This window comes from Mercenaria mercenaria, chromosome 3 (assembly GCF_021730395.1).
Source record: "Mercenaria mercenaria strain notata chromosome 3, MADL_Memer_1, whole genome shotgun sequence".
In the NCBI taxonomy this organism is placed as follows: Eukaryota; Metazoa; Mollusca; class Bivalvia; order Venerida; family Veneridae; genus Mercenaria; species Mercenaria mercenaria.
In genome coordinates, this window is record NC_069363.1 from 57,042,630 (window position 1) to 57,064,206 (window position 21,577).

A 21,577-nucleotide genomic window follows, 5' to 3' on the forward strand; every position below is an offset into this window, starting at 1 on the left:
TTCTATTATTGTAGTCCTTTTGAAAAGCTATTTGGAAAAAGTTGGTTTGGCTGTTGATGTGTAATATTAGATAAATGAACTGATGGTTCATGTAGACTGATCATGCAATTGCTTGATTTTTTTGCATTATTTGAGGTTAAAAAATTCTTTTCCTGTTAGCTAACTTTGCATTCCAAGTGAGAATTGATAAATGGGTAATCCTACAAGGTTTTGCCCATACAGTTTGTTCAGAATTGTTGATACCTTTGCCCATAAAGACAGTTTATAGGACTCTGAGCTTAAACTTTTGTTATGTACAGGGTTGAAATCTTGGCAAGAACTTTCAGGAGAACTGACATTTCATCTAAAAGATTTTTTGTTATTTTCTAACATGAACCTGCATTTTAATGTATACATATGTGGATATAAATCAGTGGAATTATGGCTGTTTTGCTAATATTCTCTTCTTTTGTCATATGCTTGTAGCATCCATCTTGTCCCATGAGATCGTGATGAAATGTGTTTAATCCCTAATGTAATTGTGACGCTGAACCGGTACGAAAGTATTTTCTAGCTTATAGCTGCTCAGTAAATCTAAGATCATGGCCATTTTGGTTTCTCTTGTATGGCATACGCCATTAATATTGTATAAATGTTCATTGACTTTTTTACTCTGTGTAAAAGACATTGTGGAAGTTATAACAACTTGACAGGCTTCAAGTGCTTGCTTGTAATAACTTCCGCAGTTTGTGTACGAACTGAAGTGCGGGACCTTAATGATTGATACCGAAAACAGAGACTTAACTGTTTATTATGTTCAAGACCAATTGAAATATTTTGCATTCTCAGAAATGCAACAATGTAAGTTTTTAGCTCGACTATTCATAGAATAGTGAGCTATTGCACTCGCCCATGCGTCGGCGTCCGCGTCCGCGTCCCGATTTTGGTTAAGGTTTTGTATGTAAGCTGGTATCTCAGTAACCACTTGTGGGAATGGATTGAAACTTCACACACTTATTCACTGTGACAAACTGACTTACATTGCACAGGTTCCATAACTCTATTTTGCTTTTTAACAAAATTATGCCCCTTTTTCGACTTAGAAATTTTTGGTTAAGGTTTTGTATGTAAGCTGGTAACTCAGTAACCACTTGTGGGAATGGATTGAAACTTCACACACTTATTCACTGTGATGAACTGATCTACATTGCACAGGTTCCATAACTCTATTTTGCTTTTTTACAAAATTATGCCCCTTTTTCGACTTAGAAATTTTTGGTTAAGGTTTTGTATGTAAGCTGGTATCTCAGTACTTACTAATGGGAATGGATTGAAACTTCACATACTTGTTCACTATCATGATCTGACATGCACTAAGCAAGTCCCATAACTCTACTCTCTTTTTTTTCAAAATTATGCCCCTTTTTCAACTTAGCAGTTTTTGGTTAAATTTTTGTATGTAATCTGATATCTCAGTATCTACTAATTGGAATGGATTGAAACTTCACACACTTGTTCACTGTCATGATCTAACATGCACTGTGAAGGTCCCATAACTCTACTTGGCATTTTTACAAAATTATGCCCCTTTGACTTAGCAGTTTTTTGTTAAGTTTTTATATGTAAGCTGGTATCTCAGTATCCACAAATTGGAAAGGATTGAAACTTCACACACTTGTTCACTGTCATGATTTGACATGCAGTACAGAGGTTCAATACCTCTACTTTGCATTTTACAAAATTATGCCCCTTTTTCAACTTTTGTATTCATTCAGTTGACAAGGCTGTTGAATAGTCGAAAGTTGCTGTCCTCCGACAGCTCTTGTTTTCTGTGGTGTGAATACAAGAATACCACAAATGTGCTGAGATTTTTTTTTTTGCAACAAGTGGCATTTGCAAGGGAAGCTATTCCATGGAAAGTACGGCTTTAACAAGAGTAACCTTCGGTTAAAATTTAAGAAGACCCTTTTGTTAAGACAGTACTTTTAAATCAATAAATTTTATGATTTTGGCCAAAAAAGGCAGTATAATTTGCCCATTTCAGCGCTTGAAAACATTATAAATGGGAATTTTACGTTAGGATTTAATTTCTTAAGCTAGCCCAGGAAGAAATTCCGTGAAAATTAGTTCCGAGCAAATATTAATGATTTTACAGTATGTGAGATTAATTATGTTCAAGGGAATATGAGTACACATATGTTTCAGATTTATTTACTGTATCAAATTATATTCACATTCTAATTATTGTTATATTGTTATTTTATTATTAATGAATTAATGATTTAAATGTAAAGATATATTATACATACTTAAATATGAAATGAACATGAACTTCATGATTTTTAGAATGCTGATTTTATTGAATGAAAAATTACTCATAAGTGAAACCATAAGTAAATAATCTAGCATTGAATATCTTAATTTTATTTTTTTCCATAACTTTAAAGCAAAACAAACAAACAAACAAACAAACAAACACCAAAAACAACAAAGGGATTCGAAGCTCCCCCCCCCCCCCCACCCCGGATAAAAACACATTGAAGGAATTACCCTAACCCCCACCACAAGAAAAAAAAATAGCAACAAGCCAAAAAACAGAGGGATTGTCATATTTTGAATTTTGAAAACTTCATTGAAATTTAAACAAATTTTCGTAACACCAAATGGTAGCAAAGTTGATAAAATGGCATGTAAGTTTATGTAAGAGTTGAAATGCCTTTTGTCTGACTTGTGTTTTGCTTTAATTATATCCTGTCTTGACAATGATGTCCTAATTGGGTGATAATTGCTGCCTTCTATACAAGAAGTCACCTTCATAAAATCCACGCTGATAACTTAATTGTAGCCTAAGTGTAAGTCAATTCATTGCTTTAATACTGTATGTTATTATACAAAGGAATTGTTTTGAAAGGAAATATTTTTAAACAGGCCCCTTTTTTCTTGCCTTAAGGGCTTTCGGCATGTTTTTACTGTACAGTTTGGTTAAAAGATTACTATCAGCTTACATCATATTTGCTTACATATTTTGTCACAAAGGAAGAAAATATTTGCAGGTTCTTTTGAAAGATTTTGTTTCTGATAATTAATTTGTAAATATGTTTGTATGCTGTAATGCGTTGTGGTATAAGCCGTGTGAAATTCTTCTTAATCAAAGTTTGTATAAAGAATTAAGATTTAAATTAAAATTTAGCGACGTGTTAATTCATCAGTAGAATTGTATAGGAAAGAAGAAGTATTGTCATTCCTTGTAAACTGGCCATAAAAGTGTGATGAAAAGCCTTTCAAATTATTCTTTTATTGGCATGCTCAAACATAAAATTGAAAAACGTCTTTATCTAATCGCTATATATTGTCATGCTGTTTTCATGATAAAATTAAGGTTCATAATAGGTGTTAAATTTCACTGTTATAACGGATGGTTTCAAGTTTGCAGAACGTTGGTAAAAGAAAGTACAATGAAAGCTACATGTAGGAAAACTTGTTGTCACTGCTTCGTTTCTAAAGTACACAGAAAAAATATGTTTGAGTATGTGTCCTTATAGGAATTTAAATCGTTGTGGCTAATGCATGTTCATGCAGAAGGCTTAGACATCAAAATAGTAAATTTTCTTTTTGCTCTGTTATTGTTAACCCTTAGACTGCTGGCGGCAGATGATTCTGCATTTGTGACCAGTGCAGACCAAGATCAGCCTGCACAACCGTGCAGTCTGATCATGGTCTGCACTGTTCGCTATTCAGTCAGTAAATTTTCAGTGAAAACCCCTTTGAGTAATAAGTGGTAGTGTCCAAATTGAAAGATGAACCAGTCCATTATAGAAATATAGCAGGGTAAGGGTTAAACGACTGCAGGAGTGTTCAATCTGCAGCTACAGTTAACTTAGTAAATTTCAGCAGTAGAGCAACCTTATGGTAAATTGAATATGTGTATAGATGTAGAACTAAACAAGTACTAGACAAACAACCACTCAATCAATCATGTCATATTATGTAGAAACATTCTATCCACACAAGAGACAAGAGCTACCCACGCAGCACAAGTCAGTCTGGTATTCGCAATAGCTACTGAGTCGGCACAATTCATAGTCTTAGAGCTACTGAGTTGGCACAATTCATAGTCTTAGAGCTGCTAAGTCGGCACAATTCATAGTCTTAGAGCTACTGAGTCGGCACAATTCATAGTCTTAGAGCCACTGAGTCGGCACAATTCATAGTCTTAGAGCTACTGAGTAGGCACAATTCATAGTCTTAGAGCTACGGAGTCGGCACAATTCATAGTCTTAGAGCTACGGAGTCGGCACAATTCATAGTCTTAGAGCTACGGAGTCGGCACAATTCATAGTCTTAGAGCTATGGAGTCAGCACAATTCATAGTCTTAGAGCTACGGAGTTGGCACAATTCATAGTCTAAGAGCTACGGAGTTGGCACAATACATAGTCTAAGAGCTACGGAGTCGGCAAAATTCATAGTCTTAGAGCTACGGAGTCGGCACAATTCATAGTCTTAGAGCTACGGAGTCGGCATAACTCATAGTCTTAGAGCTACTGAGTCGGCACAGTTCATAGTCTTAGAGATACGGAGTCGGCACAGTTCGTAGTCTTAGAGCTACTGGGTAGGCACAATTCATAGTCTTAGAGCTACTGAGTAGGCACAATTCATAGTCTTAGAGCTACGGAGTCGGCACAATTCATAGTCTTAGAGCTACGGAGTCGGTACAATTCATAGTCTTAGAGCTACTGAGTCGGCACATTTCATAGTCTTAGAGCTACTGAGTCGGCACAATTCATAGTCTTAGAGCTACTGAGTCGGCACAATTCATATAAATAGAATAGCATAGACATATAGAGCCATTTAATTAGCAGTTAAGACAGAGAACTGCTCAATCAGCAAAAAATTAAAGAACAACTATATAATCTAGTCATAGGCAGAGAACAACACTATCAACATATTCAGCACAAGCAACAATAAACAGAAAATATGTATAGAACAATAACATAAGCACAGGTCTGAAGCTGATTGGAACCTATAACCTATAACCAGGCTACATGAAACCATTTAGCAAATCATAGGGAACTGTCAGTGTTTTTTTTTTTTTTTTTTTTTTTTCAGACAAATTTTGGTCTGAAATTCGGCTCCAGTCCCAATGGCGGATAGAACGTTTTTTTTTTCCAATTTCAAAGTCAAAATTCCCGGGAACTTCTCCACCCTGTAAGGAATTAAATTTTGCACTGAATAGATTTTTGCGCTAAGAACTAAAGAACTTATTTTGCATTAAACTGATTTTGGCCCGGCATGGAGCTGATTTTGGCCCTGCATGGAACTGATTTTGGCCCAGTAAGGAACTGGTTATGTTTTCCCAGATTTTGGCCCTGCATGGAACTGATTTTGGCCCAGTAAGGAACTGGTTATGTTTTCCCAGATTTTGGCCCTACATGGAACTGATTTTGGCCCAGTAAGGAACTGGTTATGTTTTCCCAGATTTTGGCCCTGCATGGAACTGATTTTGGCCCTGCATGGAACTGATTTTGGCCATGTAATTAATCTGATTTACTGATCATGACTTTATTTTAGATCTTGATTTTAGCAAAACTTGCAAGGTAAATAATTTCCTACTTTGAGAGGTTTCAAGTCCGATCTTGATAGTGGATGTTTTGATGGGGGTATGATCACCCAGCAAACATTGACATATGGCTTATCTTGCAGATCCTTCACAAGGGACTTCTACTGCTATTGATCTTTCCTTAATGTACTGGTATATATCCTTATGATATCAAAGATAAGGCTGTAATTAATAAATTAATGGAGTTGCATGGTTTGAAAATAGATAAAATATAAACTTTTTTTTTAAACCAAATTTTAGCTCGACTATTTAATTAGGAATAAGAGTAGAGCTATTGGACTCACCTGTGCATTAGCGTCCTGATGCGGTTAAGTTTTTGTATGTAAGCTGGAATCTCAGTACCCTCAATGGGTATGGATTGGAACTTCACACAGTTATTCACTGTGATAATGTGACATGCATTGCACAGGGTTGAACATAAACTGTACTTTGCACTTTTTCAAAATTATACCCCGTTTTGGACCTAGCAAGTTTTGGTTTAGATTTGTATGTAAGCTGATAGTTAAAGGGAATGAATTGAAACTTCACACACTTGTCTACTGTGATGAACTGGGTTCCATAACTCTGTTTTGCATTCTTACAAAATTGACAAGGCTGTTGAATAGTCGAGCATTGCTGTCCTCAGACAGCTCTTGTTTTGAAACAGCAGAAAGCTCTAAAAATAGGTCATCGAAATTAAAGACAGTTCCTTCTTGATGATTTAAGACTTAAAATGTTACTAAAAAGAATTGCCCTACAAGCCGTGATTAGCATATAATGCGAGAGTTAGTATCGGTGAAATTGTATCGAATTACAGAAATCTCAGGTGTGTTTCACGAATGAACTGGCATATTACAAGGGTTTCGTTTTGTCACTGTATGATAAAACCAGTAAGAACTAGCGATTAAAGACAGGAAGACTTCAGTTTCCTTATTAATTATTAAAATTTCCTTTTAAGGACCAGCCAATTCTTTTTCATTATTGACATTTGTTTTTACATATAAAGCACTGACGGTGCTGTAAAGTGTTATAGGGGAAGTAACGGGATCAGATTATTTTGCAGATTCATTTTAAAGTGATCCTCACATTTTAGGCGAAAAATGATTTCTCTCACAAATCTGTAAAAACCGAGTGCTTTAAAAGTGACTAGCGATACAAACTTTCTGAAGTAAGACTTTTGCAAGATATTCTTATAAATAACCAAAACTATTGTGCAGAAGGTAGTAAACTGTGGCAACGCTTTTGAAATAATGCAGAAAATTTACATTTCACCTTGCATTTGTACCAATATTTAACTTATTTTCAGCTACTTTATTAATTTTTCAGTGTCATATATACATTAATAATGATGTGTCATGGACTTTTAATTGTCATGGTATGGATCTGGACTCAGAATGCTGTTTTCTTGTACACTGGCTGTGTTTGCTGCATACATACTAAATAATTTTTGGCTTCCCATTCAGATCAGACTTACCCCATTTCATGCTGGACACGATCGATTCTTCCTTTACGATCAGTTTAGATCATGATCAGCCTGCACATCTGTGCAGTCTGATCAAGATCTACACTGTTCACCATTCAGTCAGTATCTTTTTGGTAAGCACCCGTTTTAACAGTTAATGGTACTGTCCAAATTGAAAGATGGACAAGTTCATTATAGAAATTTAGCAGGGTAAGGGCTCTTAGTTGTGGTACCTGAAGTAATGTTATACTGGGGAAGTTTGATAGTCAGTAAATAACATGCAGATATAACTGAAGTTTATTACTTGCTACAGCAGTGTTTGTAGAAGTTCTTTTGGTTTAGTTTTGCATTATGCCATTAATTTGGTTTTCTTTTCAATCACAAACGAGTTATGTGACTTCATACGGAGATGTTAAGTGACACACACTACTCTTTCATAATATTAAGAGTGGTATTTTTGTGTTTTTCTATGTTTTTAAAGAAGACTTTGGTACAGGAACATAATATCTTGCACATTCCTTCCCGTCAGTCATATTTTTATCATGGTAGTGCTGTGAAGCTCGCTGATAAATTTACAATTATGATCATTGATTGTCACGTACCTTTGTTAGTAACCAAACTATTGATAGGGTGAAATAATGCCGATAATGTTTGCTTTAGATTTTTAGTAAACATTGTCCTAATATTCATTAATGTTAATCAATATTGAAAACAACTTTTTTTCCGCTAAAAGCTTAGTATTGACGTACCTTTAAAATGAATTTGCAAAATGTTTAACATGACGTTTAGAGAAACATTTTCTGACAATAGATCTTTTTGCAATAGTCGCTTTTCCTACGTTAATAAATTGTCGTGATCGAAAAATCTTAATTGTTATGCCGATGCCGTGAGCTTAAAGTAATTACGGGCATTATTGTTATTGTTGAATGGAAATCGTTAATTGCAATTAAGCTGATGATGTGCGCCGGAGGAGAGTAAGTTGGGTATAAAAAGAGAAATGATCCATCCAGTAAAAACTTTCCACTTGGGATGACATTGAGGGCACGTGGCAGAGAAGTGAGTGCGTTAGCTTGGCTGTCAAACCTGTTGGTAGCGAAAAATACCAACAGTGTACATGTTGTTTACCATCGTCTAGAACGAATGTGAGAAAAAAAAGAAGCTAAATTGGTTTAAATCTTATGCATGTTGGAATTTAATACCATAAATCAAGATACAAATGACAAACAGCTCTCTGTATATTTTCAAACAAGATAAATCAGTTATCTTTTAAACTTTCAGAATATAATGCAGTTTGATTATTTTATTGCAAAGATTAAGTTCAATAAAAAAGAGATTTATTGAAATATTGTTTTTGATATTTTAGGTGTATTCCTTGTATTTTGGTTTTTGCTTTGACTGTCTCTTGGGACCGACAGTTGACACCATCATGTCCATTGTCATTGTTTATAGGCATTTCTGTATCATGGTTCCTTGACTTCTTCATTAACTTTTAGGTTTTTATTCATAGCTGGTTGAGTTCAGTCTCAGTATAGATTTGTATTGTCTCTGCATTGTGTCATGAACATACCCAGTGGGAGAAACAACTGATTGCGGTTGAAGATAGAAAGATAGAAGTTTTCGGTATAAGCTTTTATATTGTTGCCCTCAAGGTCATCCAGAAAGTTTGAGCTGTGATATTCAGACTTCAGGCCATTCTAATTTGATATGCATACTACGTATGTAGATGTGAATGTGATTGTAAAATATTGTGAATTCGGCTTGCAAGAAATTTGTCAAATTTATGAAAAAATCTCAGTATCGCTAAGTGTTTTATTGACACTAGACATAGTTGAGATATCCAAAGAAACATTTGAAGTACATATGGTTGTGAAAGAAGGTTTTAATAGTACGTTTGAGAAGTATTTTATCGTCATGGAAACAAGATTGTTGAAAACACAGGTGTGTTGACAGTCCGAGGCCAAATATTGACAAAGGCTCTGACTATGGAGGCTTTTAGGGCACTGTTGTCTTGCAGGCTTTATTGGCAGTTAAACAAACAGTTGATCTGTAGATAAATGTCATACGCCAGGTATATTTGGACAATTCAGTAATTAGTACCATTGTCGAAAGCTTTTACTGTAGGTCAATAATTTAAAGTAAACAATGACTGCTAAAATGTTTTTAAAAGCGATTAGCTTTTAGCCTAGGTCTGTCTGTGATCATGCTTATTATAGGAACGGAGAGGAAAATCTGTGCAATAACAAAAGGCATAAATGTTTGTAAAAGCAATTTCTTGCACAGACTTGAACTCTTTTCTCCTGGTACAGTTTTTCAAATGGCTTACAGGCAACATTAACCTGATGGTTATCTGGCATATTTTTAATGAATTTAAATATTGAAGGACATTATTGTAATTGATTGGTTATTCATTCCTTTATTTTACCTGGCAGTTGTGAAATTTAATTGTTTGTATTCTTTATAGAACTACACCTATTTTTAACTCACCTGAACCAGAGGGTCTATTGTTGTGTGACACAGTCTAAAGTTGAAAAACCTTAAAACAAATTTTTCTCATGAACTGCTAGATGGGTGGTGTGTAGCAAGGAATGCATGGACCATTCTAAAGTTTGTTTAAATAGTTTGCTAGACTGCACTATATAGGGCCACCAGAGCTAAAAATTGAAAAAAAATACTTCGAACAATTTCTTCTCACTTAGTAAAAGCTTGATCTGAAACAAAGTCAAGATGTCATGTGCAGGTGAGCGTCTTTGGCCTTTGTGGCACTATGTAAATGTAAACAATGAGTTAATTTCCCCCAGATTTATAATTATAGGATTAAGTTGATAACTCATCTCTCAGCTGTAGAAATAAAGGCCTTATAATTTCCTGCTTTTTTTTCTGCCATGTTTGCTTAGATGTCATTTTGATTTAGGGCACTTTAAAAAGGTCATACTATATTGATCCTTGCCCTATTTTGTATTTTAAGTTTTTCAGAAAATGGACAGAAAATGAGCGTCCTGTTTCATCCACCTATAATCTGTAACATGATTTTTGGTGGATCATAGATCAGAGTATAAAATAACATCATTTTAAAGGTATCTGAGGGTGGTAATAGGATCTTTTTGAATAAGAATGTCAGTTGTACTAGTATGCTATAAAACCTGGAAAGGGACTTCATGAAGGTTTCACACTTCGGGGTAGTTCAGTTGTATATATGATACTGTAGTCTTACAACTGCACAATTACATATTTTAATGTATAAATTTACAATAATGTCCTAGCTTTAAAATGGAAAAATATGGGGTTTTTAAAATTAGTTTGATTTTATTTCCTGTTTGTCTGCCATTTGCAATTAAATCTAAGGGAAACATATTTTAAACAAATGAACAGGATGACTTTTATGAAATAGACATGATTTGTCTATTAAAAGGAGAATATAAATCATTGACTGAACTTCTTACAAATAAACGAACAGTATCTTTACCAACAACATTCAGTACATGCTATACTGTACTGTCCTATACTGTAACCTATACTTTAAAAGTTCTCAGAAGTTGTCCCCCTTTAATGAATAACGCCATTTATATAGAAATAAAAATAAGCTGTTTTCAGAATTGCTGAAAAGGATGTGAAACATTGTTCTGTGAAATTTCAGCACTGGGACATTTTTTTTACAAATGCATCAAAATGAGCATAATGTGACTGTTCTTCGAAAATCCCAAGCTTTTAAAGGAACTGAACTGTCCAGAAGTGCGGCCCTTTTAACTGACAATCCTTTTTAAGAATAATATACATGTTTTTTGTGCTGCTTTATTTTAAAATAAAACAGTTCTTTCTTTCTATGAATTGATGATGTTAAGTTTCAGAATTTCAAAAAGACACTTAATCATTAATTTTGTAATCTTTACAATTTCAGTAACAAGATATTTGTAGATTATTATACAGTATCGATAAAAATGACAATTAAAACAAGCAGAAGTTTGTAATGGTTGTAATTTATTTCTCTGGTAGCTTGCATCTGCCTAATATTTTCAATTATTTGCTGATATTGAGAATGTGTCTCATCATTATACAAAACGGTTACTATAGCAACAGCAGGTATCTCGTTCACCTGGTAACTCTAGATTGTGAATGACAATCAGAAAACTAAACTGTTTTGAACTGAGTATCAGTCAGTTTGAATTCTTATTAATTTTGACAGCTCACTTGGTGATAGCTAACTTTTAGCGTTAGTGCTGAGGGTAATAAGTGCTTGTATTACTAGTAATTTATATACAGTTACTACTTCTTGGCTGTAATATCTCGACAGTTGTACTCGTGGCTCTGTATAGAACTCTTCAATAAAATTTTGAAGGTGTTAGAGCCAGAAAGTTCAAAGTACATATAGATAAAAAAAGGCACTTGCTACCTTCTGGCACTAACCCCTTGAAATGTACATTCAGCTGGCTTTTCGAAGGTCAGTGGTTCTATGCCGGATCAAGTCCCCCAGTTCTGGAAACAGTACCAGAAAGGGCATATTTGGGTCTTCCTTCGTCATGATGTTTGTATCAAGTGAAACGTCAGAAGGTAGAAAAATTTTGTTTTCAACGAAAGATTGAAAGGTTTTTTTAGCATGTTAGAATCTGGTAGTTACCGATTAAGCGGCAAAAATTGCACAGAGGATACATTTAATGTCAAGTTGATGAAATTGTACGATTTAATTATTTACAGTAGCAGACGAATGTGACTGTTTGCTTCTATTTCAATCCTGTGCGACAGAACTGCATCCGTCTGTATAATTACATTTCAATCCACTAGTAGTGTCTTGCGGCAGTAAGGGTACTTCAGAAATTCAGGTATATCGGTATGTTAGAAGGGTGGTGGCCTATCATTAAAGTATATTTAATAAGCAGGTAAACAGGGATGTAAGTTAGGGAAATAAGAAAATAATTTTTTTTACTGCAACATATCTCCTTTAGAAGTGTTTTGTGTGTTTTCATGCCCGATTTAGGTATATTCAGATTTCAAAGAGCTAATTGTATGTATGTCTATGGAAAACTTTTAATTATTGTTAAAATTTTACATAAACTCCTACAAATTGATGATTTATTATTCGATACAAGAGATTATAATTACGACTGTCTGAAAAAGGTGACAATTTAATTAATACAGTAGTTGAAGCAATGGGTATCGTGAAGAGACATGATGTATTGTGCCAGTCAGTGCAGGCTTCTCTGAAACTATTGGCTATAGTCAGTGCAAGATAACTTGACAGACTCATCAGTTGAAGTGGATGTAATGAAGTTGTGCAGTTGTTGAGAAATAGTACACGTTAATTTAAGGCAGTAGAAATAGATAATTGGTTCTTGTGATCGATTTGATAAAAAGACCTGTCAGTTGTGTTGTTTTTCATTGGCAAGTTTGTTGTAAACAGTGGTTACTCTAGAACAAGAACATGAGCAAATAACACACAAGTTTGTCATTATCAGAGGTTACTCTAGAACAAGAACATGAGCAAATGACGGACAACTTTGTCTTTATCAGCCGTTACTTAAACACTCTAGAACAAGAATATGAGCAAATGACGGACAACTTTGTCTTTATCAGCGGTTACTTAAACACTCTAGAACAAGAACATGAGCAAATGACGGACAACTTTGTCTTTATCAGCGATTACTGAAACACTCTAGAACAAGAACATGAGCAAATGATGGACAACTTTGTCTTTATCAGCGGTTACTGAAACACTCTAGAACAAGAACATGAGCAAATGACGGACAACTTTGTCTTTATCAGCGGTTACTTAAACACTCTAGAACAAGAACATGAGCAAATGACGGACAACTTTGTCGCTTTGTCGTAATCAAATGAGCAAATGACCAACTATTCTTCCATTTCCTTAGTATTCATTCTACATTATTCATTGAAACAGTTTGATCTTCTGATTGTCGCTTTATTCCAATGCAAGTTTCATGCATGCAAGTAGTCCCTTTAAAAAAAAAAACCAGGCTGTCTAGCGTCCCTAAAATTCCTACTTTTTCCTATTTTTTTTCAATTTGGCTAAAATTCCTATTTTTTTTAAAAAATCAAAGGAAATTCCTAAAAAGGCCCTATTTTTTCACAAAGATTCCTAATTTTTTAACTTTTTTGCAATGATCAAAAAGAGAAAATGTTTTAAATGTTGTTTAGAAGTTCTTCTAATTCAGAAAAAAACAATTTAGCACAGTTCAAAACAGTGGAAAGCTAGGAGACGTCTTTTCTGTAAATAAAGCACTATTTCTGAGTTACTTTTATGTCAATCACATAAAGCTAAGCACATTACATGGTCTTTAAAGTCCATATTTTGATTTGAAAATTCCTAAATTTAGCCCTAAAATTTCCTTAAAATTGTACCATATTCCTAATTTTAGCCCTATTTTTTTGTACAAATTGCCCTAAAATTAGCCCTAATTTTTTGTCGGGGTATGCTAGACAGCCTGAAAAACATGTTGATACCTATCTGAAATTATCCTGCATTGACTATACTTTTAAGAGTACACTATAAGTTATGACATGTCGTCATGAAATTACCTTTTCTTTCATACCTGTTTTCTAATGAATGGAAGCAATTAACATGAAATTTTATGGACAAAATTGAAAAATGAATAGAAAGATCAGATGTAAAGTTTGAATTGGATTAAGACTTTCTTTTTGTCACAATATTTTCATACCTCTCGATGGGAGATTCTACTGTCAAGTTTTATTTGATCAAGGGCATAGATAAACATTGAAAAAGAGAAAGCTTTCATGTAAAAAGAAATGATATTGGTGATTACTTTAGAAAATTCTGTAAATGTTTGTGGGTAGAGCGTAAAGGAAATGGTCTCGTCTTTCTGCGTCTTAGATATAAAAGTAGTTAAAAGAAGATGTATATTTGGTTTTCAAAATTAGAGTAAAATTAGTATAAAATATCAATTACAAGTAAAAGTATAAAGTTTTAAATAGGCCAGTCTTTGTGTTGCAAGGTAAATTTTTGTAAAAAATGCTATTCGGCATAGTATCAGTTCACACACGCTGAAAATTAATATTTTGGGGGGGGGGGGGGGGGGGAAGGATGGCATGACGACCATTTCTTTTCTAGTTTATATACTACGCTAATATTTACCAAGTTTTTAAGTATTAACAGTCGTGTGTGTAATTTAAATGCCAAACTTGAAAATTAAATAGTCATTGCCAGTACATGTTAAATTTGTGGTGTCATTTTTCAGATTTCTGTCGATTAGGTGACACTGATATGTTACGGCGTTGTACGCATTGTCGATTTTCTATGAAGTTTCAACACACATAATGTCACAAAATCCTTAATTTTACTCTTTGTGTTGTATAAGCAATTCATAACTATATTACTTTTACTCATTTAATTCCCACCCTGGGATATGGCCGGCTGAGTAAAGAATGCTAAGTGAATATATTACACAAAAGCAGAACGTCGAAGTCCAGTCCATTGTAAGAATGGTAGAAAAATACCATCTTTTGGTCATATGTTCGAGCCATACAGGGGGTTGATTTTCGCTTACCTAAAGACACAAAAAATGTCATATACTCTCCTCTCTTTCAGTATTTTGAGAACGTATCAATTCTTACAAGGAATATATGATATTAAAAAAGTAATTCAGTATAAAATGAGAGCCGATTCCATGAACTTGTTTCGTTGGCATGAAATTCCATGGCTTTGGCCAAAACATTACGTATTTTTCATTGAGATTTTAACTTGTACAGATTAGAAGAATGGAAAATGTAGTTTTTTCTTCCGGATTGATTGACACAAACACGAGAATTAGTATGTCATGAATATTAATGATTTCACAGTACATGTATATTTTGCTGAAAAAAAGGTGTCAAACAGAGCAAAATAAGTTTTAAAAGCCTTGGCCTAAGACAAAATGCTTGAAATATTATATATATGAAGTGAGAGAGAAGAAGAAAGAGAAAGCTGTGAGGTTTGTAAAGCAGGATATCCTGATGACTGGGATGTATGAAGAGGTGGTCAAGTGGCCCCCCTATTATTTACACAGTAATAAAGATAGCAAGGTTCATATCAGGAATTGAAGTGTGAGACATTTATAAACAATAGTGTCTTGTCATCTCTCTGTTCTCTAAATGCATCGACCTTATTTAGATTTTGTACTGATTGTTGGTAAAGTTGGAAATGGATGTTTGCTCATTTTTCCATTGTATGTAATTGTAATGCATGGACTTTGTTGTCCCTTATTTGCATCCGTTTTTACATCATAGAGACTGTTATAATATTCAGAAATGAAATCTGGCAAATTATAGGAATGAACAACCATACTTTATTTTATAGTGACTAGACCCCATATGAAGCTTCTAAGTTGAGTCTTTACCAATTTTGCGCATCATTTTCAGTGGTTTAATACAATCATGTTCCATGCTGTCTTAAAAAGTAAATGTATGACCAGTGCATGTGTTTTCCACCTTCCTATTCAACAAAAATATAAGCTAAATAATTGTCATACAGAACAATAGTTATAATAAGAAATTTTGATCTTACAAATCTTACTAAGATGAGTTATGAATACTTTTGGCCCATGGATTCCAGATTCAACATTGTTTATTATACGCCCGAAGGGACGTATTATGTTATGGTCCCGGTGTCCGCCCGTTAGCAATGTAACTCTTGAACCCCTTGAATTTTTTTTTTTAAATTTCTTCTTTTTTTGTTGTTCCTGTCCTTTGGGCTTCAACAGTCAAGTTCTTTAAATTTTGCTCCCATCTTCTGATGTAACCCTTCGGGCGTATATTGCCCCGCTTGCCGGCGCTCTTGTTGACATTCTGCTAGACTGGCTATAGCTCAGAAAGACAACATTTGACCCTCCAGAGCAGATCTACCACAAGGAAAATGAATTTCAGCTTAACCATGGTAACAATATAATTTTTTTTGTCAGCTATATTCATTTGTCCTCCACTTCTGCTTAATGCTGAAAGGTTGCTAATCTCTTTTGAAGAGAGTCACTAAAGGATCTAGTTTAAGAAAGCTGTTCTCATTGCAAGATATCTCACCCAGTACAAGCCTTTTTAACTGAAGGGCCATCTGGATTTGGTGTTTATTTTATGACATAACGTCTTGACTAAGTATCTTTTTGGTAGGAATGAGCAAACGTTGCTATAGTTTTAAGCTGTTTCACATCTAGTCTGTGAACTATGTGGAGGTACAGATATGTCTCCTGAAGCTTTGATAGTTTCTGGTTCATTATCCAAACAATAGTTGCCAGTAGATTCTTTGCCTTTTGCAGTCTGTAAGACATTTTAAATTATGTTCATGCATGTTTCTCAGTGCACAATACTTTAAATGCCAGTATTGAAATTAAATAGTCAATTTCCACGATATAATTTTACTTTTATGTCATTCGATATAGTATTTTGTTCTGACTCTAATAATTTCTAGGAAATACAGTGTTGCTATGGTATCAGAATATGTTCTATTTTAGGACTGATGATACATTATTTATATTCATTAATAATATATTGTATTATCCTTGGATAAACTGTATGCTGGCTGTTCCCAAATTGATTTGGAAATGTTTTACAATATTTGACAGGTGGCCTCCTTTGTTAGGCATCATGTTACTGGTATTTAGTTAGCGATGAAATGTTACAACATACTGTTTGTCAAGATTATGTATTTCTGTTGGTTTCCGACAAATATTTCAATTTGTTTGCACTTTCTTAAGTTGCAGATGTCCACAGCATTTTGGTAGTGATAATTTTTATGTTCCCACATTCATGTGGGGGGTATATAGCATTGCTGCTGCCGGTATGATCATCCGTTGGTCTGTCCAACTCCTCCCACACTATTAACCTGATTTGCTTCAAACTAGCTTGATGTGCAGATGACCCTTAAGGGTCAGGAACTTTTTCTGTGACTATTTTTACCATAGTTCTGGCCCATTGATAGTTTTGCTATAATTTATAGAATATAGAGAAAAATCTTGTATGTCCAACTCCTCCCACAGTAGCAGCGAATTCACATTGTGCTAAAATCTCTTTGATTGATGATGTTGGGTAACTATGTACTTGATAGTTGGTCAGGTACTATGGACAGTTTGTGTTATTCTGTAAATTTCTTAGTACTTACTCAATAAAGTAAAGTGTATTACTAAAAATTATAACACTTATTTCTGAATAAACATGACTATAAAGTTTTGTCATGGCTGTTCGATCAGAAAAAATATACATTGAAATTTTTTTATTGTTCATTTTTCCGAAGGGAATATACTGATCAAATCAGTAGGTTTAAACGTACCGACGATCAATACTGTCAGTAAGATAGACGTCTGATATACGGCATTCTGGAGTGCATTGTTTGCAAATAATTTAATTTCACAAAATCCATAAGTCTGTTTACCTTGCTTTTGTTATCTCAGTTTTCCATTTAAGGTGATGCTCTTATTGTGGTCTCGATTTCTTCAATATCGTCCGCTGTCAGCGAAAGGAAAAAAACTGACATAGCTCATTGTTAAGATTGTAAAAACCTTTCTCTATAGCCCCAATTCTCGCTCACCTTCTTAGAGTTTTTTGTGTGCTTTTTTCGGCTGATTTAATAACTGTTATTCGTATTCCCAACAGAAAAAAGTTTTTTTTTCACTCAAAATTTGAGAAATTCCCAATTGTACCTAACACAAAAATTTGATAAATCATATCTTTAAGTACAAACAGCAGAATTAGTTTGGAAGATAACCATTGTTTTTGTATAGGGAGCACAATAATATCTCCTGTTGTGCAGATGACCATAAAGGAAGGAATTTTTTCTGTTACTATTTTTACCATAGTTCTGACCCTTTTACCAATGTTCCTCGCAGAACATACAGAACTTCTGTTATAATAGAAATAGAAATATGCTGTTGTTATTTGTAGTAGGTGGCTGACTATGTATTTTCCCAGTTTTGCCAAAAATACCAATACAGTTTCCAAAGCAAATGGTATGGGTCATCTGCCCAAATTACCCGAGTTACAATTAGGCAGCCAGGCAAGCTTGTTTCTCTAAAAGTGTTACTTCCTTTGGCACCAGTACTAACATTTTAGTAGTAGCCACTTCATGCACAATTATCTTTAGAGAAAAATGAGAACTTCACCTTGCCTTAGGAGCTGCTTTGAAACTCGCAGAACATACAGAACTTCTGTTATAATCTGTCCATCTTCCTTGGTAGTTGTGTATGGTGACCAAACTGTTTCCTAAATACATTAACATTTTGAACTTAACCAAACCACTAAAAAAAAGCCCTAAACTAGAATTTATTAAGGCAGGTCTTGAATTGAATGTTTAAATTAATTTGATTTTATTCAATTTTCTGGGTTTTTTTCCTCCAGCAATCAACACACAGCGGCCACAAGGCGGTAAATCCACGCGTAAATTAATGTATGGGCATCAGATTGTTAATAATAGGGTAGTGAAGATTCAGAACAAAGGCGTAGTACACTGAAGGTCTTGTTGCATTTGTGATTAACAGCATGACAAGCTGTTATCTGATTTCATAAATCATATTTTCATCATACACTCCGTATTAAAAGAACATGTAAAAACACAGCGGTCAGATAGTGCTCTTTTTGTGAAGCTGTATTGACTTACAGAAAAGAGCTAGTTTTTAACCTTTTTCATTTTGATATTTAAGAAACCGTTTAAATTTTAATCTGTTTAAGAACCTTTGAAATCATAAGTAATGTTATATTGTCCTGAGAAATCATACAAAATAGCTTTTTAAAAAATTTTTTTTACAAGTTTTGAGGCTGATTCAAAATAGCTTTAAATTTATTATCCTAAATTTATTTTGTCACTTCCTTGTAAAACAACTTAGAAATCTTAATTATATTGCAATTTTTTTATAGAGATGCTGGTTCTCCATTTCTGCATAATTATAATTAAGTAGTTCCTATGGTTTGGACTTACTTATAGAATAAATGAATATCTTTCGCTACGGTTTGGACATAACTATAAAGATTCTGATGCTCCATGTCTGCATAATTATATAGAGACTATAGTTAGGATTATCTTTGTAACAGCTAATTTTTAAACCTTTGCAGACATTTCTTGAAAATTAGATAAGAAACTCTGGAAGGTGTCCTTCTGTCTTGAAAAATGAGGGAAATAAACGTACATTTTACTAACTATATGTAAATGTACTTAAACATATCAGTAAAGGCCAAATGGTTAAGATTGCTGACTTCGATTCACTAATGCCTTTTGCGGCTCTGGGTTTGGATCCAGGCTTACACATCACATATATACTTATAGTAAAGGCCAAATGGTTAAGTTCACTTGCCTTTTGCGGCTCTGGGTTTGGATCCAGGCTTACACATCACATACATACTTATCAGTAAAGGCCAAATGGTTAAGTTCACTTGCCTTTTGCGGCTCTGGGTTTGGATCCAGGCTTACACATCACATACATACTTATCAGTAAAGGCCAAATGGTTAAGTTCACTTGCCTTTTGCGGCTCTGGGTTTGGATCCAGGCTTACACATCACATACATACTTATAGTAAAGGCCAAATGGTTAAGTTCACTTGCCTTTTGCGGCTCTGGGTTTGGATCCAGGCTTACACATCACATACATACTTATCAGTAAAGGCCAAGTGGTTAAGTTCACTTGCCTTTTGTGGCTGTGGGTTTGGATCCAGGCTTTAATGGTATAAAATTCTTCCATATGGGGAGACTATCAAGCGTCCTTGTGGAGAGTCTTTGATTGCACCCAGGTGCCTAAAATAATGTTTTAACAGGCGCCTTATATCTTCTTCCGGAATTAAATATGGAAAGTTGGCATTTAATTGACCTTTAACTCAGCTAAAAAAAAAAAACAAGGCCATGAAAAGCTCAAGGGAAACTCACCTCTAATTAGTTAATAGCGTTTAATTGATGTGAATTGTAATCTCATATCAGAAATTAATATTTTATGTAACGTGTTTATGATTAAAGTTTCTGGTGGCAGTTAGGTCAAAGAATAAATGAAAGTATAATTGCATAACTGTAAATTATTCCTTTTTATATCTTAATGAATTTTACATTCATTTGTTTATTGAAAGACCTGTATGTTTTGCAGTCAAGCAGTATTTGCAAATAAAATGACTTAAGGCAAAGATTGAATAAGTGCTGATATGTATCGAATATATAAATAAATTAAGTTTTGAATTGTAATTATATTATATCAATATGTATCTATTTTTTCGTTTCCAAATTTGTCTAGTAAGCAGTTAAATCTCAGTATGCTGTGAATAAGGAGGCCGTGAGTTTGATGACCAGTACCAGAAAAATGGTTTGCCTACGTGTGTGGGGGAGCCTCCTCTATTTCTTGCACTATCCTCCAACTAAAATGTCAAACAGTCTTATGGAAGAGACGCTTATGGGAGTTTCTTGGAGGCAACTATAAATAAGCTCGCATGCAAACAAACATACTGCTAAAAAATGGCGTTGCGATATTTTAAATCATTTTCTGATTCATTAGCGTCTATAAATAAATTATGTTCAGGCGTCAGATGTGATTGGTCATAAAAACAGGCAAAACAAATTCATCTCTCAAATAGCTGTACAGAATAGTGATTTGTCTTTAGTGTTTGGTTGATACATAACATTGTCTGGAATGTGAGTTACATATTGTTTCCTGAGCATATACCATTCACAACAACGCATTAATGTCCAGTCATATTATTCCCAGCATTCCTCAATTGAATAGCGATTGGACACTGCTGCTACATTTTTCTATAAATAATAGATGAGGCAGGGTAGATAAACACTTGTGTTATGATGGATATCTCACATTGTTAATGTCCAGATATTGGCAGATCTACTTGGCTTATATATTTGCAATTAATCTAATGACTGGGCCAGCTTTTGATGCAATGATTATAGAAGTGTGTCAAGGGAATTTCGTGCATCCTCTGAGAGGTGGGAAGCAATCAGCACACTTCCAGTAGATAATAGGGATGCCTCAGGGTTTCCCCTTGTTTAATGACGTTGCAAATTAATTGTCCGCGACAATAGTGATTTTGCGCTTGATTTTATGATTTAATTTCAGTTGATTATTGAAATTGGCATTGAAGTTTTCATATCTTCCTAATAAACCACCATTTTATTTCACGTTATTTGAAATTACAAGCAAGTTAAAACAGTTGCATTATTATAAATGCATTAACAAGGGAAGTAAATCTTGAAAGCTTATTTCAGATCCATCTAACCCATACATGCAAGTAAGAGTTGTGTACCTTTGGAAGAAAAAATACAATTAATTTTTTTGGCCAAATTTGATTATCTTTTATTGTCATCTGAGAGTAATTTGCAGATGGTTTAAGAACTGAATTGATAGATGCAAGGATTGTGTTATACGAAGATGATGAAGACTTATTTCTCATATTGGGCATAAATTTGACAGCTGCTCTATCAATCAGATATGTAGGTTATTGTGTCTGCCAGAGGTGCGGAAGGATACGGTTACCACGGAAATCAGCCAGAAAATAGATGGTGTCTACCAGGCTTCAGTGACTGTAGACAGGTTCTTAGAAACATAGAATTGACTGACAATTAATGAAAAAA

General features: G+C 34.2%; 1 protein-coding gene across 10 annotated transcripts in view; it reads left to right on the forward strand.

Moving 5' to 3' along the window:
• Positions 1-21,577, forward strand: part of LOC128555649 (polypyrimidine tract-binding protein 1-like) — a 145,912-nt gene that overhangs the window by 41,752 nt on the left and 82,583 nt on the right. The window lies entirely within an intron of this gene.